General features: G+C 39.6%; 1 protein-coding gene across 11 annotated transcripts in view; it reads right to left on the minus strand.

The window, feature by feature from the left end:
• The window catches only part of ATXN1 (ataxin 1), a 440,907-nt gene that overhangs the window by 329,265 nt on the left and 94,045 nt on the right, over positions 1 to 17,597 (minus strand). Inside the window, exon 1 of one of the 11 annotated variants that reach the window (XM_005873032.2) lies at positions 15,041 to 15,061. The exons of the other annotated variants lie outside the window; for them this stretch is intronic. The gene's annotated coding sequence lies outside the window, so the exon portion shown is untranslated. Of the gene's footprint in view, positions 1 to 15,040; positions 15,062 to 17,597 lie in introns of those variants that run through there. 11 annotated transcript variants of the gene reach the window in all.

Below are 17,597 nucleotides of genomic sequence, written 5' to 3' on the forward strand. Positions count from 1 at the left end.
TTTTATTTCTCAAAGTGTGATCCAAGAACCTTTTATGTTAAATACATCACAGGAGATTGCTCATCAAAAATGAAACCCCAGGGCCTCACCCTACTTAGGCTCTTAGGGCTCAGGAATCTGAATTTTCAACAAGCTTCCCCCTCCCCCCAAGTGAATACTAATTGAATGTTCAAGTTTTTGAGCCCCTTGTCTATATTTTCCTCCCCCTTGTCTTCTCTTATTGGAATATGTCTTTGTCAGTTTTAACGATTACCTTCAACATCCTACAAATGTTTTTGGTGCCACATGACATCACCTAAAATAAAAATTGCTTCTAAAACATTGAAATTGCATCACTGAAAACAGGATTATTTCAAACCATTTTTACAACCCTTCTTTTTCTATACTACCTAGCTCAAATCAGTGAAACATGCTGCTGGCAAATGCTCTGGGTTCCACAGTAGGCAGAATCACCCTCCACCCCAAAGATGCCTACATCCTAATGCCCATAACTTGTGACTGTTACTTTCCATAGAAAAAAGGATTTTACAGATGTGATTAAATTAAGAATCTTTAGATGGGAAGAGAGCACAGATAAGCCAATATAACCAAAGGGTCCTCAACAGTGAAAGGAGACAACAGAACAGAGTCAAGGGGAGATGTAATCATGGGAGGAAGGTACAGGGAAATGCAACGTTGCTGGCTATGAAGATGGCCACAAGCCAAGGAGTACAGGTGGCCTCTAGGAACTGGACAAGACAATGATACGGATTTTCCCCTGAAGTCCCTATAAGGAATACAGCCCTGTTGACACCCTGATTTCAGCATGGTGAGACCTGTGTTTAATTTCTGGCCTACAGAACGGTAAGATAATAAATGTGAGTTGTTTTAAGCCACCAGGTTTGTAGTAATTTGTTATAGCAGCAATAAGAAGCTAATACAGGTTCTATGAAAGAAATAAATACTCAGATCACCTTTAACAAGAAGGCCATGGCCCACATACTTTTTAGTCTTCCCAAACACATAAAGACAGAATCCCAAATATTCGTTTGGATAGAAATGGGACATGGCCCAAATAGTTAATTTTCAAACAACGCAGACACTTCTTTTATCTATCGCTGTCCTTATTCTGCTCTTCCCACTCAGACCTGCAGCTTACTTTCTCACCTTCCACCAAGACACACTAGTTTATCACTGAAAACCACAAAAACAGTGGGTCTGAGTCAAGGTTTCTCAACTCTAGCACTACTGACATTTTGGACCATACAATTCTTTCGTGGTGGGGACTGTTCTGTGCATTGTAGGACACGTAGCGCATCCCTGGTTCTACCCATTATATGCCAGTAGCACTAAGTCCCTCTCCCGGTTGTGACAACCAACGATGTCTCCAGGCATTCCCAAATATCCTCTGCGGGGGGCAAAGTGGCCCAGGCCACTCTGAGATCCACGGCCCAAGGCATATGTCGGTTTACCTAGCAATCTGCTGCTCCCCCACAAGTTCCTCCCATAGAGGAAGTCTCGCACCCGTGTATGCATCTGGTCTCATTCAAACTAGTTGCCTATGAATTCAGTCTGTTTGGCATTTTAAAACAGCTCTAAGTCAAAACTCAACCACAGGTTTTTTTTAATGGCCCTGCTACACTTATTCCCAGCCACAGGCAACGGAAACATGGCCTCTCCACAATGACCCACAACCCACCCCTGCCAATGAGCTCACAATCCAGTCTGCTGCTGTGAAGGAGGCTAACTAGGCCAAAGCTCACTATTTGACTGTGATCAGGAACTTTCTAAAGCTCTCTGCATCCTTATTACCTAGACATCATTAATAAAAATCCTTTCAATCAGGTGTAACACAGTGAAGACCAAATTTGCAGATGGCTGACTGAAAGCCTGACTCTGATAACAGAACAGATGTTTTGGCATAGGTATGGGGACAAAGCCAGTGTTCTGGAAGAAGAAATCATTTCCTCAACAAGTTATCTTTTTTAAAAAATGACTTTAACAATGACGCTAAAGGATCCTGTTTTATGTAGCTCTTAATTCTGCTCAGACTTTGCATTTTGATCGCAAAATAACAAAACAGCAAATGCTAACATAGCTCCTATTTTTACTGAAATCTTTTTTTTGTTGTTGTTGTTAATCTTCACCCAAAGGTATTGATTTTTTAGAGAGAGTGGAAGGGAGGGGAAGAGAGAAAGAAAGATAAACATCGATGTGAGGGAGACCCATCTATTGGTTGCCTCCCGCACTTGCCCCGACTAACACTGGGGATCCAGCCTGCAAACAAGGTACCTGCCCTTGACCTGAATCAAATCCATGGTCCTTCAGTTGGAGGTCCAATGCTCTAACCACTGCTCAGTAGGCTTTACTGAAATCTTAAAACTACAGCTTCCAGCCCTGGCCGGTTTGGCTCAGTGGATAGAGCGTCAGTCTGCGGACTGGGGGGTCCCGGGTTCGATTCCGGTCGGGGGCATGTGCCTTGGTTGCGGGTGCATTCCCAGTGGGGCGTGTGCAGGAGGCAGCTGATTGATGTTTCTCTCTCATCAATGTTTCTAACTCTCTGTCCCTCTCCCTTCCTCTCTGTAGAGGATCAATGAAATATATTAAAAAAAAACACACACAAAAAAAAACTACAGCTTCCAAAACCAGCTAGGGCTTTACTGAAATCTTAAAACTACAACTTCCAAAACTGGTTGTGACATTCATAGGGTCACAACTCGTCTATGAAAAGCTACAGCCAAACCGAGCCCGGTGAAGTCTAGATGAAGGCAGCTGAGTTACAGAAAGCAGTGGCTTTATAGAACGTTCTCCCAGGAATGTTAGCATTCACATCCCTGGTAACTAGAAGTAACCCATGGCTTTTTAACAGGTTAGCTGAATTGCAACCTTTATAGATTAATCCTCCATCAACTACTACCATATTAATTAATACTAAGACTTTCGAAGTTTACATTTTTTCTCAGAGGCCTTTCTCCAAGTGCACAACATCCTCACAAAGTCTGAAAAGAACATCACACCCATAACTGGAGACCTGAGGGCCAAGGTGCACCACACTCACTATGGATTCCACTCCCTGTCCTCCTTTCAGATATTTTACAACTACTTCCAGGGGGAGGGAGTTGTAACGATGCTGGCCTCATGGTATTCAGCGCTGACAACCACAGACACACATTTTCTCTTTTACCTTCTGGGAAGATGTTACACATTTTCAACTTGTTCTGAAGATTTGAAATTCAAGCATTCACGACAAGTAGCACACATGAGGAAGGAAGGGGCAGGAAAAGAGTTTTCAGGGGGAGGCGGAGAAAAACCTTATAATGCTATTTTATTTATTTTAATTTTTATATATTTTTATTGCTTAAAGTATTACAAAGGGTATTACATATGTGTCTTTTTTCCCCCGCCCTTGACAATCCCCTGGCCTCCCCTACACCCCAGTGTCTTATGTCCATTGGTTATGCTTATATGCATGCATACAAGTCCTTTGGTTGATCTCTTACCCCCCTCCTTCCTGCCCCCCAACCCTCCCCGGCCTTCCTGCTGCAGTTTGGCAATCTGTTTGAGGCAGCTCTGCCTCTGTATCTATTATTGTTCAAAAGTTTATAATGCTATTTTAAATTGGGGTACAGGGCACTGGCAGGGAAGAAGACGACAGGGTGGGGAGAAAAGAAACTTGGACATCATTATGCATGGACCCCAATATGCAAAAATACTAAATTCGGAAGTGTTGCATTATGAAGGAAAACATCAAGACAGGAAACAGCATGGAGCCTGTGTCTCCAACTGGGCTACCCTCCTCAGGCTAGTACTCACACCTCCAGAGCAGTAAAATAGCAAGGGTGGGTGAGTCTGCAACTTGATGAAAATACATATAAACTAAGATTTATAAAGGATTATTTCCCAACCCACACTCACCCCTTTTATATGACTAACTGAGAAGAGCAGGGGAATGCTCTTAAGTGGATTGAGTTACTACGGATTTTAAGTCTCTGCCAGATTGAATATCCCATAACTGTAACTTTTTACTTTGAAAGTTACTCAGGTACTCAACACGCTTATATAAAAATAATGTATAAAGTAGCTCCTTATTTTCAAACCTACAATTACAAGCATATGAAACCAACTCTTGGTCTTAGCACCAGTATTATACATCCTTTCAGCTATTAGGGAGACTGAAATCTTATTTCTTCATTCAACATTTGCTGAATGACTCCTTTGTGCCAGGTCCTAAGGATATACATGAATAAAGCGTGGTCCTTGCACTCTCCATCTAGTGGTGGGATAATAAACAGACAATGGCAGAGTGTGGCTGGTCTATAAAAGAGGAAAGCAGTACAGTGGCAGAATGGATTTTTTTTTTCTCTTAAAAAATATATAAAGTTGGGTTCCTACCATGATGCCCAACTCACAAATTGAATTTTTTGTTGTGGCTTGCTCGTGGTGACCAGAGGATTTCAGTGTGGTTCTTTTGGGCTGGAAACATCTCCATAACAGATTTAACTACAAAATTGGCCTTTACTCTGGAGTATTCAGCTGACAAAGAAAAGTTTCACACCAGAATCAAGAATTGCTTTTCTTCTATTCTATTACGAGATCTGGAATCGCATGCTCATTTTCTCCTGTGTTCACTTACCCTCTACAATATTTTGTAACATATCAGATCTGAGCTTTTTATCTCATTTTGCTGGCTTAGTTTATTTTCACTTACTAGCTAACAATTTGAAAAGATCAATGAATAATGTCTGGTCACAGTAAGCGAAGCACCATGGAAGATGGAAAGAGGACCAAGAGATTGTCCTTGTCCTTAAAGAAGCTTTCCAACCCTAATCTGGGAGACAAACATGTAAACAAACAATGAGGTTCATGTGAACCTAGAGGAATGAAGGTGAGTGCTGGGAGGTGACAAGCAAGAACTCAGCAGGCAGAGGGCTCCAAGTTGGAACGCAGGTATTAATTATGTGTGCACCGGGGGAAGGAAACCTTCTATTTTTAAACTCCCCTCCCCAGAATGAGTGCTCTTTGAAAATCCCTCTTAGATAAGAGAACAGGGAGGCACAGAAAGCTTGGCCATGTTGTTTTTAAAAGTCAACTATGCTATCATGTTTGATCCGTAATCCTTAGATGAAATTATTTTTCAGCCCTTGACTTATTTCCTCTCCATAATCTTGTCATTACTTCGGAAGTAGTTTCTAGTAGCTTTTCCACAAAGAGCTAGAAAAATCTGTGTACTAGGATTTTTCTCCAAATTCTGTTTATTTTACCCATTTTATTTGTATCCGGTTTCACTCACACCAGTAAAAGTTGACATGTTCATGTAGTATTTTGTTGAGGGTTACTCTTCAGGTAAATTGGACATGAACATTTGTCCTTTCAAAGCAGTTAATTCGTTTTTATGCAGTTATATGTTCACCTATTTTTTTCACCAGATGACTAATACTGAATGCAAGCAAAAGGCAACTGATGAAATTCAGATATAACTGTTTAAATTTTATTTTACTAGTCTTAATTCATTGTTTTCATCAATCAGCACACCCTATTTTCTGTACTTACAATATACTTTAAAATTGTGAAATTTTAAAAAAATTCAGTGATTGTCTGAAAGCAGTGCATGTGAACTTAACTGACTTTTTTTTTTTTCTTGCAACTTTTATCCGTGGCTATTGGCCTAAGAAGACCTGCTGCTTGAGCCAAATGCTGTTTGTTTGTTTCTAAATTCTGGCAATAACTTTGGATATATCTTTAATTCGGCACTTAATTTTAACAATGGCAAACATTTTAAAAAGCTTCTTTATTAGACTGAATTATTTTAATTGTGCCAGTTAGAAATGGTAGGAAGAAAGGTGAGGGGTTGATATCACCTGGCAAAAATGCAGGTTAAATTATTCTTCTATAGCAGAAATATATACAATGCCAACACTTAAATTACTTTTAGGATTTTCACTGACATTCTTCTGTATAAGCTGACTTCTTGGGTATCCAGTTGAATTTCTTTTGATTTGACAAAAAGTACATGTTTATAAGTTTTAATCAACTACTGAGTATCTTCAGTTATTTGGGTAAATCTTATTTTCAAAAGCTTACTAAAAATGCTATGTACTCTATCAATCATAATCATTTTCATTCTTATATCAAAAGGGGGCCCTTAAGCCCAAATGTTATTTTCTTATCTACAGATGGTTTCAATTGCTTTGCTGCACAGAGAACCTGGCTGTCCTTTGGCTGGTACACTGTTCCAGCTAAAACTGGGTCCGAAGAAAGAAAGTTGAATAGGAGCACAGGCTGGGGAGTTCAGATAGACTTTTATGAAACAGTTTTCTTCTTTGTGTTTTTTTTTCTAAGAAAATCTGAATATTCACCATGCTAGTGATTTTCTGATTTGAATATAAGTAGAGACCACTATTTTAATTTCACACAAAAATCAGTGGAAATTAATCTATCAAAAGGAAAGGAAAGAAGAAGGAAAGAAAAGGAAGAAAGGTAGAATGTATGGAAGTAAGGAGGGAGGTATGGAGGTCCATAAAAGGAGGAGAGGAAGAAAACATAATAGTTTTTATGTGGGAGGTTAAATTCAAATCTTCAGAAAAAGTGATATATAATCCAAATTAACTTTGAAAATCCCTTAACTTTCCATAAGACACTGCAAACATGATTTTGTGTATACAACTCTTTACAGCAATTTCATGTACATCAAGCATGTCAAACTCGTGGCCCATGGGCCCCATGTGGCCCACAAAGAATATTTTTGCAGCCCAGCCAATATAAAAATTTTGTATCTTAATTTTTACAATATCCTGTTATACATAATTATTAACAACGAACTACAACATTTGCTAATGACTGATTACTATAATCATGTTGCACTCATTTCCCTTACATGCCTTACACGCAGGCGCACCATTTCTCTCCACTAATACTAACAGCGAATATTTTAGCTGCCAATTGCCACGTCATTAGTCTTGGACTGCTGACTTGTTTGTGCGCAACAAAAAATATTTTGCTTTCAGAGAACAAGAAAAATAGGCTTATTTGCATTACGCTTTTTAATTGGTGCAGTTATTCAGTGTCTGGAGAGTTAATGTTCAAGAAAAAATATTAATTTTTATTAAAATGTTCATTATTTTATGTTAATGATTACTCATTTTTTTCAGCCCTTTGTATTCAGCATGTCTCTACTGAGATAAACCCATGTTTCTATGAAAATGGAAGCTTTTGTGTTTTTTTGCAGCCCACGTAAACTTAAACCTTGTTTATTTGGCCTGTGTTAGCCTTTCAGTTTGACATGCTTGATGTACACTGAAGTCTGGAAGCTACTGAGTTAGACTACAGGAAGAACTCACTGCAGGTCTGCACACAAATGTCTGAACATTCAAATCATTCCTCTCTTACAAGTATTATATCCCTGGAATTAAATGGAGGAATTAGCCCGGCCAGCATGGCTCAGTGGTTGAATGTCAACCTATGAACCCGGAGGTCATGGTTGGATTCCTGGTCAGGGCACATACCCCAGTTGTGGGCTTGATCCCCAATGGGGGCATGTAGGAGGCAGCTGATCAATGTTTCTCTCTTACTAATGTTTCTATCTCTCTCCCTCTCCTTTCATCTCTGAAATCAATAAAAATAAATCTTTTTTAAAAATAAAAATAAGCAGAGGAATTAGTTGAAGCAGTAGTGCTTTCCAGCAGGTTTTACTTCATTCTGTTGTAATATTAAGCTGCTTTAACTTTAATGCATATTAATAAGTTTATTGTTGTTGTAGTTAAAGGAATTGTGGTTCACATCTTGAGTTCCTAATGTAGTGGAATTAAGAGTCGCTTCAAACATAACTGCTTTATGCCCTGGCCTGGTAGCTCAGTGGGTTAGAGTGTTGTTCCCATATGCCAAGGTTGCAGGTTCAATCCCCAGTCAGGACACATATAAGAATCAACCAATGAATGCATAAATAAATGGAAAAACAAAACAGTATTTCTCTCTCTTCCTCTCTCTCTCAAATCAATAAATGAAATTTAAAAAATGAAATGGAGCAAGGATTTTTAACTTACCTAGTAGGCTAATTGATGTTTTTCTCTCCTTCTCCTTTCCTCTCTCTCTCTCTCTCTCTCTCTCTCTCTCTCTCAAATTAATAATAAATAAATAAATACATAAATCAATGCTTTAAAAACATTCAATCTGGCTAATACTTTAAAAATTAAAGCACATAATCAAATCAATACCAATATGCCTCTTTTTTTCTTGGGTTCCACTGTTTTGGAGTATTTTGCCATGAGCTCCCATAAAATGCATAAATTTTAAATAATTATGGGAAGATGCTGCTCTGCTTCCCTCTCTGTACCTGGCTTTTCTGGTGAGAGCACCTGGATACCTGGCCTGTGAGGAGGGCCAAGGTGCAGAGCTGCAGGCAGCTTTGTAATAAGGTGATGACCTGAACACCTACTGTTTCAGGACCCCCAGGAAGGCGCCTCAGCTCTCCACATCCCCTTCAACTCCATTTCCTTTTAATGTGAACCCTAATCCACAATGTTCCACTATACTTTCCAGCTTCTTTATCTAAAACATACACTCCTCTGGAAGGACTAACAAATTAAGATACAAACTGCATCAGATTCTTCAAGAAAAGAGGGGCCAGGGCAGTTCCAACACAGGTATAGGAATGGAGTGTCACCAAGAGAGAAAAAGGGACAAAGGGGTCCCAGAAGGCATGGAAAAGTGGTTACTGTCTTATGCCCCAGCTTAAAATCTAAAGTGAAACAAGTAGCATTGATGGGTGTTATTCACTGTTATACATGAGGAACATGTCAGCCATAAAATCCTTAAAAAAGTTAGAAAACAGGGCAAGCAAGGACCCTTTCCTTTTTCCCCTTTATGAACAAACCAGCATGTGCCTAAAGAAACAATCCATTTTATTATTTTACAAAACTCAGTATTCCATCATTAATTATTTCTTCAGGAATAGTTTGAAGTATTACATCAATGAGACTCTAGCTTCTAGAGATTGAATGATGTCATGAAAATTTTAAAAATTAAATTAGTGGTCAAGCTAGCAGACAAAAGGTTATATGAGCAAAAGCTGAGCCCTGGCCAGTGTGGCTCAGTTTGTTGAGCGTCGTCCCATGCCTCAGAAGGTCTCCAGTTCGGTTCCCGATCAGGACACATGCCCACATTGCGGGTACAATCCAGGATAAGGCTGAATGTGGGAGGCAACGTATAGATGTTTCTCTCGCGCCTCTCTCTCTCTCTCTCTCTCTCTCTCTCTCTCTGTATAGATGTTTCTCTCGCCTCTCTCTCTCTCTCTCTCCCTTCCCTCTCCCTTTCCCTCTCCTTCTTCCTCTCCCTCTCTCTTTAAAATTCAATAAAAACATCTATATATATAAAGAAGTAATTGCAAATGAGGTCAGAACTCCGTAACTGTCACGACCAGCTCAGGAGGAGGGGCCAGGCGGGGCCCGGAGCCTGAGAGATTAACACAGAGGGGCGCCTGCTCCGAGCTTCCACAGCGCAGCTGGGGGCAGGCCCCAGCACACACACACACACACACACACACACACACACACACACACACACGGGGCACCTGCTCCGAGCCTCTGTGGCCAGACTTTGGGGAGCGGGCCTAAGCTGTCAGTAGGACATCACCTGAGGGCTCCTGGACTGTGAGAGGGGGCAGGCTGGGCTGAGAGACTCCCCCCCCCAGTGCACGGATTTCATGCACCAGGCCTCTAGTACTTTTATAAAGTTGAATGGGGGAAGAGATGTGGAATTTAGGAGCTACCTAATAAATTCCGATGGAAAGCAGACATGACAATGACAATTGTTATTACTACTCCTGCTCCAAGTAGACACCTGGATTTTTGAGGGGCTACTTAGTCCCTGTTGAAAATCTCTAACCCTGTGCATCTCAGCTGGACATTTTGGAAGAAGAGGTGTCCCTGAGGACACAGAAGCAAGAATGTGTGTCAATCAACAATGCACAGAGGTAAGCCCTGCATTCCTGCTTGCACAGTCTCCACTGTAATTCTATCCTAAGCAACCAGGGCGAGGGTGATGCCACAGGGGACATGTGAGACAGGCTGCCTCTCCAAAGCTGGCAGTCAGATGCAGTTAGAGGAGAGTAAAAAGTTGTTACATGTGTAACATCCACATTAAAGAATACCAAGTCAGAGCCAATTAGGATGACCATTTGGCACTCCAGGCTCATGCATATGGAAATGGATCCGCCATCAATGAGCAATAATGCATGGGAATTGTGGGAACGCGCTAACATCAATGCATCAAAGACACTGCTGCACACCTCCGTCTTTTTAATTCCCATTAGGTCACCCTTGTCTGGGTGAAAAGCGTTCAGTGAATCAATTGCTTCTGTTGAACTGTTTATACATTTTTCAAGTCCTGATTAGGCCATTAGCCACTGAGCATATTGCACAGTTAACTAGAGCAACTGCAATTATGCAACTTCCCAGGAACATACAGAGAGCATTTACAGTGAGACCACAGTGCCAGCAAAATGTGTAATGGAGATTATTTGTCAGCAATTTTAGGAACCATGTGCTTACATGCCAAACGAAATATATGCATGGCAGATAATAGTAGTTGGGGTGAAAAAAAGATACACAATGAAATTAGCAATGTCTACTCTTCGGAGTATAGTAAAACCCTAAAAATTAAAGCTACCCTATAATACACTTTTCAATGTCATCTTTTCCCCATACAGTAATGTCCATAAGAGACTTGAGACAATGCAGCAATCCAACATAAAGCACAAGAACGGAATCTTGAACTCATTCTCGGTGAGCAACTTGTTCTCCTTCGGAGCGCCCCACACATCTGTCAACATCTGTATCTCAATAGAGTGAATACTGGGTCCGATGTGAAGAATTGCCCTTCTCCTTTCAGTTATTTGTTCTCATATTTCATTTTCAAGATCAGCAAAAACGTATGTGATTATATATTTGAGGATTTCCCATTCCAACTAATAGAGCATATTTATAGAAGAAAGGCACATGTGAAAGGAACATTTAATTTCGTTTTATCAGGACACTGAACCGATTTCTACTCACTGCCTGGGATAAACCAATGACAAATATGAATGAAGTTTTGTTTTGTGTTAGTTTTTTTTTTTAAGAAAATTTGCAAGGGATCAGCTCCATCCCAGCAGAGAAATGGGAAATGATGGACCATGAGAATTGGGTCAAAGTGTCTACATTCACTGTACAAGTAATAACATAAGCAAGAACCTCCCTAGGAGTGTTTTATAGTGTTTTTTATGGCAAGACTGTTACTCTCTGGCCTGTTAATCCTCACTTTCCTACTTCTAATCATATACTTTATATGTATTTATTTGTTGAGTTATATATTTTAGCTGAACTTGGAATGACAGTTATTTTTAAGAAGCTGCCAACATGGGTCAGGAGGAACCTCAGAAACCTGGCTCATAGTGACTCTGTCAGAAGGAGCCTTGACAGCCAAAACCAACCAGAAAGTTGATGAGATCCAGCTTTCCAAAACACTAGAGAAAGGGCATCCTTTACTTTCTTCCATATGGCTTTTCAGAAAAAAAATATTATTTACCAAAGAGAACTCCATTTATAATGCAACCAACTACTTCCAGTGTGTTCAGAGTGCAAATCCAGATGTCCCTATGTCAGTCTAGTTCCAAGCCAGATGCAGCTTTCCTCACCTTGGATTGGGACATGGTGTGGGAGAGACACGGTGCCCAATGGGCCGGCACACTGGAGGCATCCAACACAGCTGCTTTCTGAATTACCAGCCCGGCTTGTCTCCACTGACAGCCTTCCAACACTAATTGTGGCTGTTAGGATAAAGAGGGCAGTTTCTCAGCTTCAGTGCCTTTAAGGTGATTTCAACTTTCCACCTCTGTTAGCTCTCCTGCAGGAACTTTTGACATGGATCCCTCCTTAATATTCATAAGGCAGAGTTGCTCAGAAGAAAAATTTCTCACTCCTCATTAGAGAGCTGAAGACCTGAGTCCTTTGTCTTCTATATTTTGGAGATTATATTCAAGTGGTTAGGGACTACCTAAGAGTATTTATGACCAATAGACTCTTGGATTTGGGCTTGGGACAAATAAACTTTTCACAAGAGTCCTTAAAAACAGACAGTGTTCTGTTTGAATTCTGAACACCATTCTAGTACAAACATGCTTGGCATCTACTGCAAGAGAGTTTTCGTCTGGGCAAACTGTTCTGCCACCACTATGGACCTTACCATGTGGGACCCTGGGCTTTCCTCTTCTTCCCTGGGTCTCAGTCCCCCTTCCCCTGAGATATCATTGGTGCCAGGGCTGCAAGGGCAGAGGGTTGTGCATCTGGATGCCAAGGAGCTGTGGGCACCTCTGGCAGGGGCATGGTTCATGCCACATGCCTCCTGGCCCCTCCTTGGTCTGGCATGATGACAGAAAACGGCCACTTTTGTCATCATTTGCCTGTTACTCCAACACAGACCACCGGGATGACAAATCCAGTTCACGGTTGATAGCTGAAGGCACAAGGACATCTAGAAGTCATCCTCAAATCCAGGAATTATTTTTTCCCTCTTATCTCCTAGTTTCTTCCCCAGGGAGATGATACAGAGAAAGGATCTGTCTCTGCTCTCCTCCTTATTCCATGAAAAAGGTTTCAGACTTGTCTGACCCGAGTAAGCAGCAGCCTTCAGAGATAGTCAAATCCATAACACTCCCCTTCCCATATTAAAGTGTTCCTTACTGAAGTGCTTCCTACTGACTAAAGACTATTTTTTATAGGGATTAAATATAAGAGCTGGAAGTAATCGTAAAGATGATTTGATTTAGCGGTGCCATGAACTGAAACCATAGCTATTATAACCTAGAATCCCTGGACCTCAACCTGCCCACCACGCAGGTCCTTGACTCATTCAGTAGAGGCCGGTGGGAGACCAAGAGCTCTCTAGGGGCTTGTGAAGCCACATTAGAAAACCACTGGTGTAATCCAACTCCCTCACTTTCCTGAGGCCCAGAGAAGTTAGGTTACTTGCCAAAAGCTACACTACCGTCAATGACAGGCCTAAAACTTAACAGTTCCCAGTGTTTCAGACCTGGGCCATGCTTTACCTGTCCTTCCTAAGTGTTTAGTATTCAGTAAAACCATAATCATTTAGTATCTGCTAATAAAGATCATGTATTCTTAATGAATATGTAATTCAATTGCTTTGAATTTATTATAAAAACCTATAATTTTTTAGAGTCTTATATGCAAATGTCACCTTTCTTAAATTAGGAGTGTTTTCTGAAAGAATTAAGGATTCCTTATGAATTTACCTTCATAATCTAGAGATAGAGACTTCCTGGGATATAAACCAGAAACACACTGAATGAATTCTTTTTTATAAAAATATATTTTTATTGATTTCAGAGAGGAAGGGAGAGGGAGAGAGAGATAGAAACATCAATGATGAGAGAGAGTCATTGATCCACTGCCTCCTGCATGCCTCACAGTGGGGACTCAGCCTTGCAACCCAGGTATGTGCTCTGACCAGGAATTGAACCATGACCTCCTGGTTCATAGGTTGATGCTCAACCACTGAGCCATCCTGGCTGGGCTGAATGAATTCTTGTTTAGTAAAACCAACAAAATGGTCAATAAATTAACATATTCGTTAACTTCTACAAACAACACACACACACACACACACACAGAGTTCAACTTCTTACTCCAGGGATTACTTACAATGTGGCAAAGAATTTCAATGCTTTCACTATTGTGTCATTTGAAGGTAGAAGTGCATTGTAATTTCTGTTCACCATTGTACTCCATTTTGATCACTACTGTCGTTTATATATCAGCTTGCAATATAGACTGATAGTAAAACAATAAAACTGCATTTTGTAAAACAATTCTAAAACGAAGTCTCTGACAAATGAGAGTGGCACCTCCACACCGCCATCCCCCACCCCCGTTATTCAGAATGAGTGGGGCCGGGAGCACTGGGTTTTCCCTTTAGGGGGAGGAACAACTGAATGAGTAATGAGCGAGGGCACCACAGGTAGTTCCCCCACCCACAGACGCAGAGGCACCTTGCACATTTTGAAAGGAATGCACAATATTGCTCTGCAACACCCACACCACACGCAAAACCACCACTTTTAAAGTCAGCTTCTCACATAAAATCCGGCAGCACTCCCTGTTAGAAGCTGAGAAAAAGAATACTGCTTTTTATTCATGGTAAGGTGTACCCAGGAGTTATACTTTGTTAATCTGAATCTAATTTATATAGCTAACAAAGTATTTACAGGTGATAAAAAAAAGTACGAATTCACATCAAAACCAATCAGGAAACAGAAGAACCAGTCATTGTTCAATCTTTCAACTGTTAAAAGCCAAAACATTCTTCATGTGTTAGCAAGCCCTTAAACAAAAATGTAATTTAACAAAGTAAAAATATTTTCTTTACCAATAATTCTTTTAAGAAAGCATTGACCTTAGCTGTACCAGTATGTTTACTTGCTATCTCTGTTCTGTTTACAAATTTCTAAAAGTGAAATATTTCCAGGGAAAAAAGTTATAAATAATAAATGATTAAGGTGATTTAAAATTTTTAAAAATATTTCTGATAATTTAAAGAATATCACAATACAGAATTTCCTTAATTGAAATTTCTGTGTTTTTGAAGAATCTTGCATACATTCATGTAAAGTCCCAAAAATGCAAATTCAATAAAAATTACTCAAAATATATTGACTTTTAGCTTCTTGATACTATATCATCCAGGGCATGGTGACACAGGCAATAATATTATCAGTAACACCTCATTACACATATTATATATCATCATCCTAAAATATTATAACACAGTCTAAACTTTTAAGACCATGACAGGTTCTGAAATAGATAATGTCTCCTTCTGAACTTTCCACCTTATACTCTTCTGAAGTAGGATGCCCAGAGGTATGAAAAACAGGCCATTTAAAATCTGGTAACATACCATGAATTAGTGAATTACCTTAATTGTTCTTGTCCCAATTAAAACCAGTAAGAAAGGCATCCATCCAATATCCCAACAGAGAGCCAATGTTTCTAGTTTTGTAATTAATTACCTCATGGGAGTCCAGCTCAGAGGCATGCGACACACAGGTTTATGAGGATTATGTTGAAGAGAGATGTTCCATAAGAGGAATTACTTAGTGTAGGTGGACTTCCCTGAAATAAAGATTCTTGGCCACTAGAACCATTCAGTAGTATACTGTAGGCTAGAAACAAAAAAGATTAAATAGTACACAGGGGTGTGCAAGAGCAGGTTTACAGTCGTGGATATGTGAGTCTATTCTTGTATTATTTATTAATTATTGTATTATTTCCCATACTAACAACTGTGAACTTATTTTGCCCACTCCTGTAGTCATCTGAGAAGCTTATTTTTCCACCAATAAGAAGCAAGAAACCTTATGAGCATTTTAAGGCAATATTTTTTAAGCCTTACAAAAATATTTAAATACAACCTCTCCACGCCCTTTTTAAAAACATAAGTAAAGATGTAAATGAAGTCAATCAAATAAGACAACAAATAAAAACTTTCTATGTGGTCAGGATTATATGTTTCTAAGTTTCATGAACTTCCAGGATATTTAAAAAAGTATTTAACTATAAAGTATGTCAATAAATAATGTAGTATTCCAAAATGTGGATGGGGCTGTAATTCCATCTAGTTACTATGATGACACTATAAACCTTGGATGGAATTACAATCTGAAAGTGAATAATCAGGGTGTGCTACTCCGAATGCTTGGGGAATCCATGATGAATTCAACTTCTAAAATAATAACTACTAAGCCATTGGCATGTAATTACAACCAGGAAGCCAAGCTGTCTGCTGGCTGGTACATGAGAAATGTTCAACTGAAAGTACCACTCACTTCCCTGTAGCAAAATCTATTTAATATATCTGAAAAACCTTTTCCTCTCCAAAATTGAATGTCCTACTTTTGTGATGAGAAAATATCCACAAGGGTCTACTACACAGATATATCTTATATCTGTGAAGACCGCACAGTCTAGATGCTGCCAATAAAATTTTAGGATCTTCTAAAAATCACCTCCTGACACCTAAAAACATAAACTCCCAAAAGTACAATGTAATAAGAAACAGCGGTGGAGGGCGGGGAGGGGATTATGCACAAAAGCCATACAAAATTACTGGCATTTCTTCTGATTCTTGGAGACTAGCCTGGCATTTATTAGCATAAACAAAGCAAAGTGCCTGTGTCTGTAAGAGGGGGAAAAAATAAAGATTAAACTTGAAAGATTAAATTCAGGGTTGTAGAAAAATCAACTTAGAAACAAACTCAGAATTTCCCCTGGGAAAACAAAAGACAATGACACTATGAATCAGCATTTTTCTCTAAGCAGCCTGGACTCAAAGGCAGACACACACACACACACACACACACACAAGCACCATCAGGAATGAAGAGAAAGATATATACAAATTTAATCTACATATTTATATTTAGGACACACATGGCTTCCTTGACCTTTCCATGCCTTTATCTTACCTAACTTATTTGGCACTAGCAGAGGTCACCAAAGCACTGTAAAGTCTGTATTGCCATAGCAACCAGGAGGCTAAAAAATCATCCTCTGCCAAAAATCCTCATCAAACAAACAAACATAAATTGTACTTTCATATGGCCACTTCTAACACCATCATGCTTCTCACAGCACAAGTATACGACATCCCCATGGAAACCCAGTTCATGGAGGGACCTCTTGTGGATTATGTGTCACTGGGTTCCTGTCTCACTAAGAGTTCAGAATTTACTAATGACATTAGCTCCTAAATTTATTTCCAATCTCCAGGGATTTGTGTATACTTAATCCCAGTGGTTACCTAAAGTAAAGGTAAGGGACAGTAGGCAAAAACAATACTGATGAATTTCCATGAATATGAGACATGTCATTAATAGCTTTACTTAAAAAAACACACCGTCTTGTTAAAAAATAAAAAAGAACTAGTGCAATGTTTGTCTCTTGGGAGTCCATCCCTCCCTGTAACTTGAGAAACATATTTGGTACAAGTAAATAAAGAAATAATTCTTGAAATGGCTGCGAAGTTACAGAAAGAATAAGTGGAGATAGGGTTCGAAACTCAACTCCTAAGGCAAGTTGGTACCAGATACCATTGGAATTAACAGTTCAAGGTTTCCCTGGCTGAGGGTCTCTAGCTCAAGGACAGGCACATCTCCTAACTCTGGCCTCCTTGAAATGGTTAAGTAAGTACTTGCTTAACACTGAATCGTTTTTGAAAAGTTGTAACATCCAGTTGATGGAATAGAGCCAGCTTGACTCAACAGAATACAGCAAACCAAAAATATAAGGGTAATAGGGAAAAAAGGGAATTCTTTATATGTCCGCTTTCCACAAAATATTCTTAGTGACATCCAATCAGCTTTCCTTCTGCTCCATGATAAACAGGCTATCTAAAAGGGAATGCCATTCTAAAACCACCAACGAAGTACTTCAGAAAATGATATGTAATATCTTGAGATTCCCACGAATTATATCCCTGACAATCACCAAAAAAAGCTGGTTAGAGTTAGACAACTCTCTCATTTTTCCAGGTGCTTCGCTGAAAGAAAACATGGAGACAGATATGCT

The sequence above is a fragment of the Myotis brandtii genome, unplaced genomic scaffold, assembly GCF_000412655.1.
Source record: "Myotis brandtii unplaced genomic scaffold, ASM41265v1 scaffold398, whole genome shotgun sequence".
Classification (NCBI taxonomy): domain Eukaryota; kingdom Metazoa; phylum Chordata; class Mammalia; order Chiroptera; family Vespertilionidae; genus Myotis; species Myotis brandtii.